Consider the following 15,178-nt stretch of genomic DNA (forward strand, 5'->3'; position numbering starts at 1 on the left):
TGATGCGGTAGGCACGTGGCACGGTGTACCGGGCGCCCGTTTGGTGTCTCGGGAACCCTGTTCACATCGTTTGGGGCTGTGAGCGAAACTCCGGCCGGATCTCCTCATGGATGGAACCCGAATAGGCGATAAACCTGGACTAGAGACTTAGGTGTTTAGGTAGGTCGTGGCCGACACCCACGTTGGGCTTCCGCTTGAAGGTTGCCGAGTACATGTCGTGTAAACGGCGGTAAGTGGTGAGAGCGTGTGTGAAGAAGTACACCCCTGCAGGGTTAACCTAATCTATTCGAATAGCCGTGTCCGCGGAAAAGGACTTCTGGGTTGCTTATATCAGTTCATAGACAAGTGAAAGTGGATACTCTAAAATACGCAAGATAAGCGTGAGTGCTATGGATGGCGTTCTCGTAGGGAGACGGGAGCGGATCCATAGTGGTGTATTGATATGGTGAATATGTGGACTCGTGTGCGCCACCTCAAAAAGTTACTCGCAGTCGTAGTTCAGGATAGCCACCGAGTCAAAGCTGGCTTGCTGCAGTTAAACCCCACCATCCCTTTGTTGATAATGATGCATATGTAGATAGTTCTGATGTAAGTCTTGCTGGGTACATTTGTACTCACGTTTGCCTATTTTATGTTTTTGCAGAGAGACTTCAGTCTCACTAGTATTTCCGCGTGGTCTTCGACGTTTAGCTTGTTACCTCAGCTACGATCTTGTGCCTCGGCAGGATTTGGTAGATAGTCAGGCTTCTCAGCCTTTTTCATTTATAGATGTCTGTACTCAGACATGATAGCTTCCGCTTGTGCTTGATTTGTATGCTCTGAATGTTGGGTCATGAGACCCATGTTTGTAATATCTCGCTCCTCGGAGCCTATTGAATAGATTACTTGAGTCATAGAGTCATGTTGTGATGCCATGTTGTATTGCACATATCGAGCATATTGTGTGTATGTTATTGAAATGCTTGGTATGTGTGGGATCTGACCATCTAGTTGTTTATCTTTAGTAGCCTCTCTTACGGGGAAATGTCTCCTAGTGTTTCCACCGAGCCATGGTAGCTTGCTACTGCTCCGGAACACTTAGGCTGGCCGGCATGTGTCCTTCTTCGTTCCTGTGTCTGTCCCTTCGGGGAAATGTCACGCGGTGAATACCGGAGTCCTGTTAGCCCGCTACAGCCCGGTTCACCGGAGTCCTGCTAGCCCAGTGCTACAGCCTGGATTCACTCGCTGATGACCGACACGTTCGATGCTGGGTCATGGATGCATGTCCCTGTAAGTCTGTGCCGCTTTGGGTTTACGACTAGCCATGTCAGCCCGGGCTCCTTATCATATGGATGCTAGCGACATTGTCATATACGTGTGCCAAAAGGCGCAAACGGTCCCGGGCAAAGGTAAGGCGACACCCGTGGGAATACCGTGCGTGAGGCCGCAAAGTGATATGAGGTGTTACATGCTAGATCGATGTGGCATTGAGTCGGGGTCCTGACAATTGATGAGCACGATCCATGGATATAGCACTATGGGTGGAATGGAATATGATGATGGAGGTTGTGTGAGAAGACAAAAAGGGAGAAAGTCTCACATTGACATGACTAATCAACGGGCTATGGAGATCCCATCAATTGATGTCAATGCAAGGAGTAGGGATTGCCATGCAAGAGATGCACTAGAGCTATAAATATATGAAAGCTCAACAAAAGAAACTAAGTGGGTGTGCATCCAACTTGCTTCCTCATGAAGACCTAGGGCATTTTGAGGAAGCCCATTGTTGGAACATACAAGACAAGTTCTATAATGAAAAATTCCCACTAGTATATTAAAGTGACAACATAAGAGACTCTCTATCATGAAGATCATGGTGCTACTTTGAAGCACATGTGTGAAAAAAAGGATAGTAGCATCGCCCCTTCTCTCTTTTTCTCTCATTTTTTTGGGCCTCTCTTTTTTCCAAAGAACTTCCCTCACATGGGACAATGCTCTAATAATTAAAATCATCATACTTTTATTTACTTTATAACTCGATACTTAGAACAAAATATGACTCTATGTGAATGCCTCCGGTGGTGTATGGGGATATGCAATGAATCAAGAGTGACATGTATGAAAGAATTATGAAGGTGGCTTTGCCACAAATACGATGTCAACTTGTAACGCCCACGATGCGGCTATATCTCCCACGTGTCGAAGCATGACTTAGAGGCATAACCGCATTGGAAGCAATGTCGCAAGTGAGGTAATCTTCACAACAACCCTTGTAATACATAAGGGAAAGAGATACATAGTTGGCTTACAATCGCCACTTCACACAATACCTGAATAAAGCATTACATCATCAAGATACAATCAAGGTCCGACTATGGAACCAAAATAAAAGAAGACTACCCCAAATGCAACAATATCCCCGATCGTCCCAACTAGGCTCCACTACTGATCAACTAGAAACGGAACAACAAAACGAACACAAACTTCATTGAGCTCCTCCTTGAGCTTGGTTGCATCACCTGCATGGGTTCATCGGGAGATGCAAACTTGTTTTTGGAAGTATCTGTGAGTCACGGGGACTCAACAATCTCACACCCTCGCGATCAAGACTATTTAAGCGTATAGGAAGGGTAAAAGGTATGAGGTGGAGCTGCAGCAAGCGACTAGCATATTTGGTGGCTAACAAATGCAAATGAGAGCGAGAAGAGAAGGCAAAGCACGTTCAAGAATCTATGATCAAGAAGTGATCCTAGAACAACCTACGTCAAGCATAACTCCAACACCGTGTTCACTCCCCGAACTTTGCCGAGAAGAGATCATCACGGTTACACACGCGGTTGATACATTTTAATTAAGTTAAGTATTCAGGTTTTCTACAACCAGACATTAAAAAATTCCCATCTGCCCATAACCGTGGGCACGGCTTTCGAAAGTTCAAATCCCTGCAGGGGTGTCCCAACTTAGCCCATAAAAGCTCTCACGGTCAACAAAGGATATACCTTCTCCCAGGAAGACCCGACCAGGCTCGGAATCCCGAGGGGGCACTGCAAAGGACTCTAGTTTGGACCAACACTCAGAGGAGCACTGGCCCGGTTTTTTTTAATAAAGATGACCCTTGGGTTGGCCGACCCAAGGGAAAAAGAGGCTAGGTGGCAAATGGTAAAACCAATGTTCGGCCTTGCTGGAGGAGTTTTATTCAAGGTGAACTGTCAAGGGGTTCCCATTATAACCCAACAGTGTAAGGAATGCAAAATCAAGGAACATAACACCGGTATGACGGAAACTAGGGCGGCAAGAGTGGAACAAAACACCAGGCATAAGGCCGAGCCTTCCACCCTTTACCAAGTATATAGATGCATTAATTAAATAAGAGATATTGTGATATCCCAACAAATAATCATGTTCCAACAAGGAACAAACTCCAATCTTCACCTGCAACTAACAACGCTATAAGAGGGGCTGAGCAAAGCGGTAACATAGCCAAACAACGGTTTGCTAGGACAAGGTGGGTTAGAGGTTTGACATGGCAATATGGGAGGCATGGTAAGAAAGTGGTAGGTATTGCAGCATAGGCATAGCAAAATAGCGAGCAACTAGCAAGCAAAGATAGAAGTGATTTCGAGGGTATGGTCATCTTGCCTGCAAAGTTCCCCGAGAAGACGAAAGCTTGACCCTCGTAAATGTACTCAACGGTTCCTCGAACACGAACTCGTCTCCCGGATCTACCCAAAGCAAGAACAACAAGCAAAGGGAGACACAATCAACCACATGCAATGCACAAGCAACATGATGCAAAACAATGCATGACATGCGGGATGCGGTATGCGGTGCATATGCATGATTTGGAAAGGAATGATTGAACCTGGCCTCAACATGGAAATCCAAGAGTGCCACTGGAAAGAGGGGTTGATTTCGGTTGAAATCGATATAAAGATCACCGGAATCGGATACACGGTTTGGAAATGACGAGCAAAACAAATATGGCACCGACCAACGTTTAATAGCACGAGACCATCTAAATGCATCAAGAACAACATGCTACAGCACCCTAACATAGCAACAAAATACATGGCAGGGATCCACTCAAGATTCTTGACAAAAGAAGAATACTGAGCTACGGCTAATTCACTCTATAATAGGTTCAAACAAGCATGGCAAAAGTGCAAAAGATATCAGGTTACAGACTAAGTGAAAATAACAACATGCCAGGAATTTAACATCAGGAAGCAATGTTTAGAGCACGATAACAACATTCTACAGGAACATATCATGGCAAAGCAAGGAATGGCATGAAGCTACTCAAAGCATACAACAAAAGTCACTTACTGACCATAAGCCAAAAGGGATCAGAAAATACAATGGCAACCATGTGAACATAGCAATTATCGTTAACAGATTCAGACTTGGAAGAAAACTGGAACATGGCAAAACAAATATTAAGTAGGCATGTTTACGAGCTCGATGCACTCACCACAAGGCATTGCATGACAAATAAAGCATACACCCAGCACGTAGACATGGCATAGAAGCTAAACATGGCAAGAACAACAACATAGCATGCATGGATCAACTACAACAACCTCGGCAAAAGTGCTTAACATGTAAACAATCTGCCAGGAACATTTTATAGCAAAAATAGAGCTCGATTGAGTCAAACTAGGGTGCTCCATAAATGCAAGCAAAGACATGGATGGATAGAGCACCACAATATCTACAAAACATCCTTACTGATCATGATCAAAAGAGGCACAGATCACTCGGTAGCAACATGAATACATGGCATAAAAATAATGGCAGGGCAGTGACTAAGAATATTTCTAAGTCCCTGAAATCAGCAACAATAAGTAAGCTACTTTGCATGCTTGTGCTAGTCACCACAGAGATCACAAAAATACATGGCATACACCCTTGTAAAGATGGCATGGCTTACTTCAAAACACATGTAGGGCTCAAGTTCATAGCATGCACACATTAATCATGGAAAAAATGACAAAAGTGCAAATCCTGATAAGGATCTGAAACCAACGTCACATAGCCCTCTTCCAACAGCATTTAGGGCATCAAGATGAGCTCAAATTAACATGATGCAATGAGATGAAATGAAGTACTCGTCGAGACGAACATTTTGATATGCTACACGTCCAAAATGGAGCACAGTTGCGGAGATATGATGAGATGAGAAATGCATAAAAATATGCAGATCTCAGGACTTAGCAGATTTCACATCGAGCGTCAAATAGCTAAAGTACGCTCAGGTTGGAGGATAGGGGTTAGCTCACCACGTGGGCTTCGGCCCAGTGAGGAGGAAGCGGATGGGCCGGGAAGATGGGCCGGACGGTGCTGCGGCCCACGCGGCTAGCGGGAGGCTTGGTGTGGACTGGGCCGACGGAGATGGGCTGGCCCACGAGGCACGATGGGTCGGGGCGCTGGGCGTCGTCGTCGTTCTCCCCACGAGCTCATGCGTAGGGCAGGGAGTGCCGGCGTCAAGGACCCCGGCGAGGAGCTGCAAGGTCGGATGAGGCGAGGAGGGGCCGGATCCAGTCGGATCCACATAGATCCGAGCCAGGGGAACCCATTCCCGTGCGGAGACGGCAACCGGCAGGTAAGGACGGCGAGATCCGGCGAACCCCTGCATGTGCCAGCGAGGAAGTGAGGAAGAGAGAGGTAGCAGGAAGAGAAACAAAGAGGGAAGGACAGCAACGACCTGGCGGGGCGGCGGCGTCGCTTGGATGCGGGAGACACTCGGGCGTCGGCAGGTGATGGCAGCGGCAGAGCGGCTTCCGGTGATGAAGGCGGCGGTGGCCGGCGTCTCTCCGGCGAAGTCCAGCGAGACTCCGGCGGTCGGCGAGCGAGGCGGTGAAGCCGGGCTTCAGCGGCAGCGGCTTGGGCCCGTGCCAGCCCCGGATGGGCTCCGCGGGCCGCGGGGGAGAGAGCGAGGGCCGGCAGGGTGAGGTGGCAAGGTGGGATTGGAGGAGGGGTCGATAGTGCTGATGTGGCGGCTCGCCATTGGCCGGGGCGACGTGGCGGCAGCGTGGCGGACATGTCCGGCGCGGTGAGGACGCGTCCGGCGGCGCGAGGGGAGGGATTTTTAGGGTTTCATCCGCGAATTTTTGGAGGGGATCACATATATATAGGTAGAGGGAGCTAGGAGAGTCCAAATGAGGTGCGGTTTGCGGCCACGCGATCGTGATCGAACGGCCTAGATGATGGAGGGTGTTTATGTGGGTTTTTGGGCCACTTTGGAGCTGTGTTGGGCTGCAACACACACGAGGCCTTTACGGTTCCTCGGTTAACTGTTGGAGTATCAAACGAAGTACAAATGGCACGAAACTTGACAGGCGGTCTACCGGGAGTAAACCAAGGCCGCTTGGCAAGCCTCGGTCCAATCCGAAAACGTTTAACACCCGCACACGAAAAGAGGTAAAAGGGGTCACCGGTGGACATAGGAGCGCCGGAATGCAAAACGGACAACGGGGAAAATGCTCGGATGCATGAGATGAACATGTATGCAAATGCGATGCACATGATGACATGGTATTAAATGCATGGCACACAAGCAAATGACACGGCAACAACAGCGAATAACTAGAAGACAGCTGGCACATCGGTCTCGGGGCGTTACAACACTCCACCACTACGAGAGGATCTTGTCCCGAGATCTAGAATGGCACAGGAGGGAAAAACAGAAGAGAAAGAGAAGGGGTAAAACTAAATTGCTTCTTTGACCAATGAGTGAAACCAAAGAACCTTGAGAAGGTTAAGCCATTTCGAGAAAACAATACAGCGAAGATGAACGAAGTTGACAACACACCGTTAGAAAAGAGGAACAAGGTAGAACAAATTCGGACATCACTCCGGTTGAAAAGTGATATGAAACTTGATAAATGACAAGAACTTGAGTAGTGGGCACAACACTCCGGTTAAATGGATAAGCACGAAAAGAACATGGTCCTCGCAATTCGAGATAAATAGTGAGGAGAGCAATATCACGAAGCCTCCGGAAGAAAGAATAGAAGATAGATCGTCGGAGTAAGAGAACGGAGAAGGAATGGCAACTTGTACCACAATTGAGCTTGGAAAGCACCCTTCTAAGAAAGATACAACGAAGTTGTTGGAAAACCAACAACGAAACGACTAACTTATAGTGGGCTTATGGAAAACATCTCAAAAACTTGAGGTTAAAACCTGCCACAAACGAAAACACTTGCTGCTTGAGAGCGACGGAGAGATGAAAACGTCTTTCATCGTGAGAATAGGAGAAAAACATGGATTATTGATAAGCACCATAAGTATCAACAATCCTTAGGGAAGGCTTTAGGTGAAATATAACCCAAGTTAAATCCAGAGGCGAGATTGATGGATTTAAAATATTTCATTCTTTACAACAAGTGAATCATGAAACATGAACTCAAATTATCAAGAATGACATAATACCACCTCCAATGATACGGTAGAACGAATTGCACTCTGGATTGCAAGACGAAGAATGCATGAGCTCCTCTGAAAAGAATCTCAATGAACACTTCGAGAAGGAATTAAATCCTTGATGAGCCATCTTGTATAGCCTCAATTAAGAACTCCAGTAATAAAAATGATCAAATGAAAGGAAAGAGAAGTTGAAAACCCAAGGTGACGCCTTGCAATGATTTAGATGGAGCTTCACAACGAGAAAATCGAGAGAGCTTGGAACTCCGAAAAGGAAAGAAGAACAACTGAAATCAAGAATTTTGATGAACCTCGAGAATAAGGAATTAATCACTTGGATGAATCAAGAATAAGAATTATGTTATGCTCATCCTTCACCAATTTAATTGATGACAAGCAACGGATTTGGCATACTAGTTATTCTCGTTGAAATGGATTAAGAGAGATAGAGCATAACTAGAGAAAGTCTTCAACAAGAAACCAGTAGGATTGAAAAGAACGAATGAATTGATATGATAACGAATGACGAGAAATCTTGCACGAACTAGCGTAAGAATTAAAATGACTGAAAAAATAAAGGAACACCGGGAAGAATTATGAAATGAACGAGGATACTTGAGAGAATTTAGATACAAGTGAACGAAGAGATCCCGAGCTGATTAGAGAATATTGAACAATGCACCGGTAAGATTTAGAGAATGAGAGCTGAAAGCTAAGAATGAATAATTCTGAAATGATGGCCTTCAGAGAATAAAATTGTAAAAGACTCCTAAAATGCTCCAGAAGGGTGAAAATAATTTTCACAATTGAACACAATTATGAGAGGATGTCCACAAGCTAGAACCATGAATCTCGAAGAGAATGGAGCAAGATTTGGAGGAAAAATATTCTTCGGTCTTCAAATGCAGAGAAATGATGATGAGAAACACCACCATAAATTGTTGAGGCACTCCGGAATGAAGAATGGAAAGGTTGAGTCAACGATGAAAAGAATTTGACAGATCTTGGAGAAACACATAAGATTGATGATAATTTATTCTTACGTCAAACTTTGAAAAGAATTTGGGAGTAACTCCGGGAAAATTAGAAGAGTCAGGTAAGATCCTAGAAAAATACCTGTGGGTTAGGGCCACTGAAAGAAAACACCGTTGAAAGACTTAAAAAGAGATTGCACCGGTTGAATTAAATGACTTGAATGAGATAACATCCTCGAAAAGCTTGAACAAATGTAAAGTGGAAACAGAATTCTTCGAGATATCTTGAACACTCCGGAACAATTGAATAGCGAGAAGTGGAAAATTAAGAAGTGCACCGGCATGGGAAAACATATGAAACGTGGAAAGGATATGATCGACAAAGCTTGACTTGAAACCACCGGAGAAGAAAAGAAAGAAGAATGACAAACTTGAGGCTTCCTTAGAATCTTCCTGAGAATCACGGGATAAGAAGATTGAAGAGAATAGAATGGAGAGGTTCACCTGAATAAAATGGATACTTGATGAAGAAATCTAAGTCCTTGAAGAAAAGGGGTGGGTGGGCGGGAAAACAAAGACACTTGGAGATGGATGAAAACAAACACCGTTGAGAAAGCTTGAGTTGATCTTGTGGATGTTGAAATGAACGGATCCACTTGAAGAGGAACACACCCGTTGAAAAGAGAATTAACAAGACAATCTCGATGATCCAGAAGGATTAGTATTCCCATAGGGATATGAGAACACCACTTAGGAAAAAGGCATGGAATCAACACTTGACATTGAAGCAACTCGAATACCACAACTAAAAAACAAAACAAAGGATTGGCTTGCAGAATATGCCGGAACAAACATATGATAGAGATTTCATCCGAAGTTTTCATGGTGGGGCCTACACGGGCTCGATCATACAACACCATCATGTACAAGGCAGTGCACATGACATACGAAGCGTCCCCAAGTCAGCATAGCCAAGGACTCTTTAAGACACAACAAGACCACTGTAAAAACAACCGTGGATAGGAGAACCACTAGACGTCGAACCCCAATTTCATATCATACATCTGTCGGAAAGATATCCTATGAGCCACATGAATTCCCACTTATAAACTCCCGAAATTTTCTGGTTATGCAATCAGGTGTTGGGGATACAGGGGAAGCATAATATCTCACCCAAAACTAGCAAATCCTACATCCAACTGTATCCATCCTTCAACACATAACAAAGGAACCTTCGAAAATCATTTACCTCAACCTTCAAAAAGCATCCGTTATACGAGTTATGGCAATACTCTCGAACTCCCGCCCTAGTACTGGGTGGCGTCAAGGTTATCTCACCAACAACTTCATAAAAGAGATTTTCGATGTCGGCGAACTCAAGTATTCCAGAATTGCAACGATAAAATTGTGACGACAACACCTCGGAGCTCAACTCCCCGGGACACTGCCACAACCCCTAAATGTCAGGAGGCACCAAGAACAATGTTCTCATCACAAAACAATCGGAACGATTCCAAGATACCCGCGTGATCCGAATTTTTTTTAGTGAAATTTGAGAAGAGAAGAGTCAAAACTCTATGTCAGGATGCCTCACCAGAGCGACGAAGGGACTGAGGAGTAAAAAGAATCCTACTCTCCTATATATATAATCCTAAATGACTCAAAACATTTTTCTAGACTCAACAACGCCAGCGATTCGATCAAGCAGGGGGCTCCTAAAGTCGGGGAAGGCTCTAATTACCAACTTGTAACGCCCATGATGCGGCTATAGCTCCCACGTGTCAAAACATGACTTAGAGGCATAACCGCATGGTAAGCAATGTCGCAAGTGAGGTAATCTTCACAACAACCCATGTAATACATAAGGGAAAGAGATACATAGTTGGCTTACAATCGCCACTTCACGCAATACCTGAATAAAGCATTACATCATCAAGGTACAATCAAGGTCCGACTACGGAACCAAAATAAAAGAAGACTACCCCAAATGCAACAATATCCCCGATCGTACCAACTGGGCTCCACTGCTGATCAACTGGAAACGGAACAACAAAACGAACACGAACTTCATCGAGCTCCTCCTTGAGCTTGGTTGCGTCACCTACATGGGTTCATCGGCACCTGCAACTGGTTTTTGGAAGTATCTGTGAGTCACGGGGACTCAGCAATCTCACACCCTCGCGATCAAGACTATTTAAGCTTATAGGAAGGGTAAAAGGTATGAGGTGGAGCTGCAGCAAGCGACTAGCATATTTGGTGGCTAACATATGCAAATGAGAGCGAGAAGAGAAGGCAAAGCACGTTCGAGAATCTGTGATCAAGAAGTGATCCTAGAACAACCTACGTCAAGCATAACTCCAACACCATGTTCACTACCCGAAATTCGCCAGGAAGAGACCATCACGGTTACACACGCGGTTGATGCATTTTAATTAAGTTAAGTATTCAGGTTTTCTACAACCGGACATTAACAAATTCCCATCTGCCCATAACCACAGGCATGACTTTCGAAAGTTCAAATCCCTGTAGGGGTGTCCCAATTTAGCCCATCACAAGCTCTCACGGTCAACGAAGGATATACTTTCTCCCAGGAAGACCTGATTAGGCTTGGAATCCCGATTACAAGATATCTCGACAATGGTAAAACAAGACCAGCAAAGCCACCCAGATGTGCCGACAAATCCCGATAGGAGCTGCACATATCTCGTTCTCAGGGCACACCGGATGAGCGCTCCGTACAGCTAAAACCAAACCTCGAGTTTCCTCGAGGGGGCGCTGCAAAGACTCTAGTTTGGACCAACACTTAGAGGAGCACTGGCCCGTGTTTTTTAATAAATATGACCCTTGGGTTGGTCGACCCAAGGGAAAAAGAGGCTAGGTGGCAAATGGTAAAAGCAATGTTGGGCCTTGCTGGAGGAATTTTATTCAAGGTGAACTGTCAAGGGGTTCCCATTATAACCCAACCGTGTAAGGAACGCAAAATCAAGGAACATAACACTGGTATGACGGAAACTAGGGCGGCAAGAGTGGAACAAAACACCAGGCATAAGGCCAAGCCTTCCACCCTTTACCAAGTATATAGATGCATTAATTAAATAAGAGATATTGTGATATCCCAACAAATAATCATGTTCCAACAAGGAACAAACTCCAATCTTCACCTGCAACTAACAACCCTATAGGAGGGGCTGAGCAAAGCGGTAACATAGCCAAACAACAGTTTGCTAGGACAAGGTGGTTAGAGGTTTGACATGGCAATATGTGAGGCATGGTAAGAAAGTGGTAGGTAACGCATCATAGGCATAGCAAAAGAGCGAGCAACTAGCAAGCAAAGATAGAAGTGATTTCGAGGGTATGGTCATCTTGCCTGCAAAGTTCTCTGAGAAGACGAAAGATTGATCCTCGTAAACGTACTCAACGGTTCCTCAAACACGAACTCATCTCCAGCTCTACCCAAAGCAAGAACAACAAGCAATGGGAGACACAATCAACCACGTGCGATGCACAAGCAACATGATGCAAAACAATGCATGACATGTGGGATGCGATATGCAGTGCATATGCATGATTTGGAAAGAAATGATTGAACCTGTCCTCAACATGGAAATCCAAGAGTGCCACTGGAAAGAGGGGTTGATTTCGGTTGAAATCGATATAAAGATCACCGGAATCGGATGCACTGTTTGGAAATGAGGAGCAAAACAAATATGGCACCAGTCTGCGATTAACAGCACGAGACCATCTAAATGCATCATGAACAACATGCTACAGCACCCTAACATAGCAACAAAATAAATGGCAGGGATCCACTCAAGATGCTTGACAAAAGACGAACACTGAGCTATGGCTAATTCACTCAATAACAGGTTCAAACAAGCATGTCCGAAGTGCAAAAGATATCAGGTTACAGACTTAGTGAAAATAACATGCCAGGAATTTAACATCAGGAAGCAATGTTTAGAGCACGATAACAACATGGTACATGAACATATCATGGCAAAGGAAGGCATGGCATGAATCTACTCAAAGCATACAACAAAAGTCCCTTATGGACCATAAGCCAAAAGGGATCAGAAAATACAATGGCAACCATGTGAACATAGCAATTATCGTTAACAGATTCAGACTTAGAAGAAAAATGGAACATGGCAAAACAGATATTAAGTAGGCATGTTTACGAGCTCAATGCACTCACCACAAGACATTGCATGACAAACTAAGCATACACCCAGCAAGTAGACATGGCATAGAAGCTAAACATGGCAAGAACAACAACATAGCATGCATGGATCAACTACAACAACCTCGGCAAAAGTGCTTAACATGTAAACAATCTGCCAAGAACATTTTATAGAGAAAGTACAGCTCGATTGAGTCAATCTAGGGTGCTCCATAAATGCAAACAAAGACATTAATGGATAGAGCACCACAATATCTACAAAACATCCTTACTGATCATGCTCAAAAGAGGCACGGATCACTCGGTAGCAACATGAATACATGCAATAAAAATAATGACAGGGCAGTGACTAAGAATATTTCTAAGTCCCTGAAATCATCATCAATAAGTAAGCTACTTTGCATACTTGTGCTAGTCATCACAGAGATCACAAAAATACATGGCATACACCCATGTAAAGATGGCAAGGCATACTTCAAAACACATGTAGGGCTCAAGTTCATAGCATGCACACATTAATCATGGCAAAAATGACAAAAGTGCAAATCCTGATAAGGATCTGAAACTAACATCACATAGCCCTCTTCCAACAGCATTTAGGGCATCAAGATGAGCTCAAATGAACATGATGCAATGAGATGAAATGAATTACTCGTCGAGACAAACATTTTGATATGCTACACGTCCAAAACAGAGCCACGATTGCGGAGATATGATGAGATGAAAAATGCATAAAAATATGCAGATCGCAGGACTTACCAGATTTCACAGCGAGCGTCAAATAGCTAAAGTACGGTCAGGGCGGAGGATAGGGGTTAGCTCACCACGTGGGCTTCGGCCCAGTGAGGAGGAAGCAGATGGGCCGGGAAGATGGGCCGGACGGCGCTGCGACCCACGCGGCCAGCGGGAGGCTTGGCGTGGACTGGGCCGACGGAGATGGGCCGGCCCACGAGGCATGGGTCGGGGCTCTGGGCGTCGTCGTCGTCGTCCCCACGAGCTCGCGTGCAGGGCAGGGAGCGCCGGTGTCAAGGACTCCAGCAAGGAGCTGCGAGGTCGGATGAGGCAAGGAGGGGCCGGATCCAGTCGGATCCGCATAGATCCGAGGCGGGGGAACCCATTCCCATGCGGAGACGGCAACCGGTAGGTAAGGATGGCGACATCTGGCGAACCCCTGCATGCGCCGGCGAGGAAGTGAGGAAGAGAGAGGTAGCAGGAGGAGAAACTGAGAGGGAAGGACCGCAGCGACCTGGCGGGGCGGCGGCGTCGCTTGGATGCGGGAGACACTCGGGCACCGGCAGGTGATGGCAGTGGCGGAGCGGGGCGGCGGTGGCCGGCATCTCTCCGGCGAAGTCGGCGAGACACCGGTGGGCAGCGAGCGAGGCGGTGAAGCCGGGCTTCGGCTGCGGCGGTTTGGGCCTGTGCGGGCCCCGGATGGGCTCCGCGGGCCGCAGGGAGAGAGAGAGGGCCGGCAGGGTGAGGTGGCAAGGTGGGATTGGAGGAGGGGGTGACGGTGCTGACGTGGCGGCTTGCCATTGGCCGGGGCGACGTGGCGGCGGCGCGGCGGATATGTCCGACGCGGTGAGGACGCGTCCGGCGGCGTGAGGGGAGGGATTTTTAGGGTTTCATCCCCGAATTTTTGGAATGGATCAGATATATATAGGTAGAGGGAGCTAGGAGAGTCCTAATGAGGTGCGGTTTGCGGCCATGCGATCATGATCGAACGACATAGATGATGGAGGGGGTTTAGGTGGGTTTTTTGGGCCACTTTGGAGGGGTGTTGGGCTGCAACACACACGAGGCCTTTACGGTTCCTCGGGCAACACACACGAGGCCTTTACGGTTCCTCGGTTAACCGTTGGAGTATCAAACGAAGTCCAAATGGCACGAAACTTGACACGCGGTCTACCGGGAGTAAACCAAGGCCGCTTGGCAAGTCTTGGTCCAATACGAAAACGTTTAACACCCGCACACGAAAAGAGGTAAAAGGGGTCACCGGAGGACATAGGAGCGCCGGAATGCAAAACGAACAACGGGGAAAATGCTCGGATGCATGAGACGAACATGTATGCAAATGCGATGCACATGATGACATGGTATGAAATGCATGGCACGCAAGCAAATGACAAGGCAACAAAAAATAACTGGAAGACACCTGGCACATCGGTCTCGGGGCGCTACACAACTACATGATCATGCAAGGGAATATGACAATGATGGAGCATGTCATAATAAACGGAACGGTGGAAAGTTGCATGTCAATATATCTCGGATTGGCTATGGAAATGCCATTATAGGTTAGGTATGGTGGCTATTTTAAGGAAGATATAAGGAGGCTTATGTGTTATAGAGCATATCATATCATGGGGTTTGGATACACGGGCGAAGTTTGCACCAACTCTTGAGGTGAGAAAGGGCAATGCACGGTACCGAAGTGGCTAGCAACGATGGAAGGGTGAGAGTGCATATAATCCATGGACTCAACATTAGTCATAAAGAAATCATATACTTATTGCAAAAATCTACAAGTCATCAAAACCAAGCACTACGTGCATGCTCCTAGGGGGATAGATTGGTAGGAAAAGACCATCGCTCGTCCCCGACCGCCACTCATAAGGAAAGC

The sequence above is a fragment of the Triticum aestivum genome, chromosome 5A (genome assembly GCF_018294505.1).
Source record: "Triticum aestivum cultivar Chinese Spring chromosome 5A, IWGSC CS RefSeq v2.1, whole genome shotgun sequence".
NCBI classification, from domain to species: domain Eukaryota; kingdom Viridiplantae; phylum Streptophyta; class Magnoliopsida; order Poales; family Poaceae; genus Triticum; species Triticum aestivum.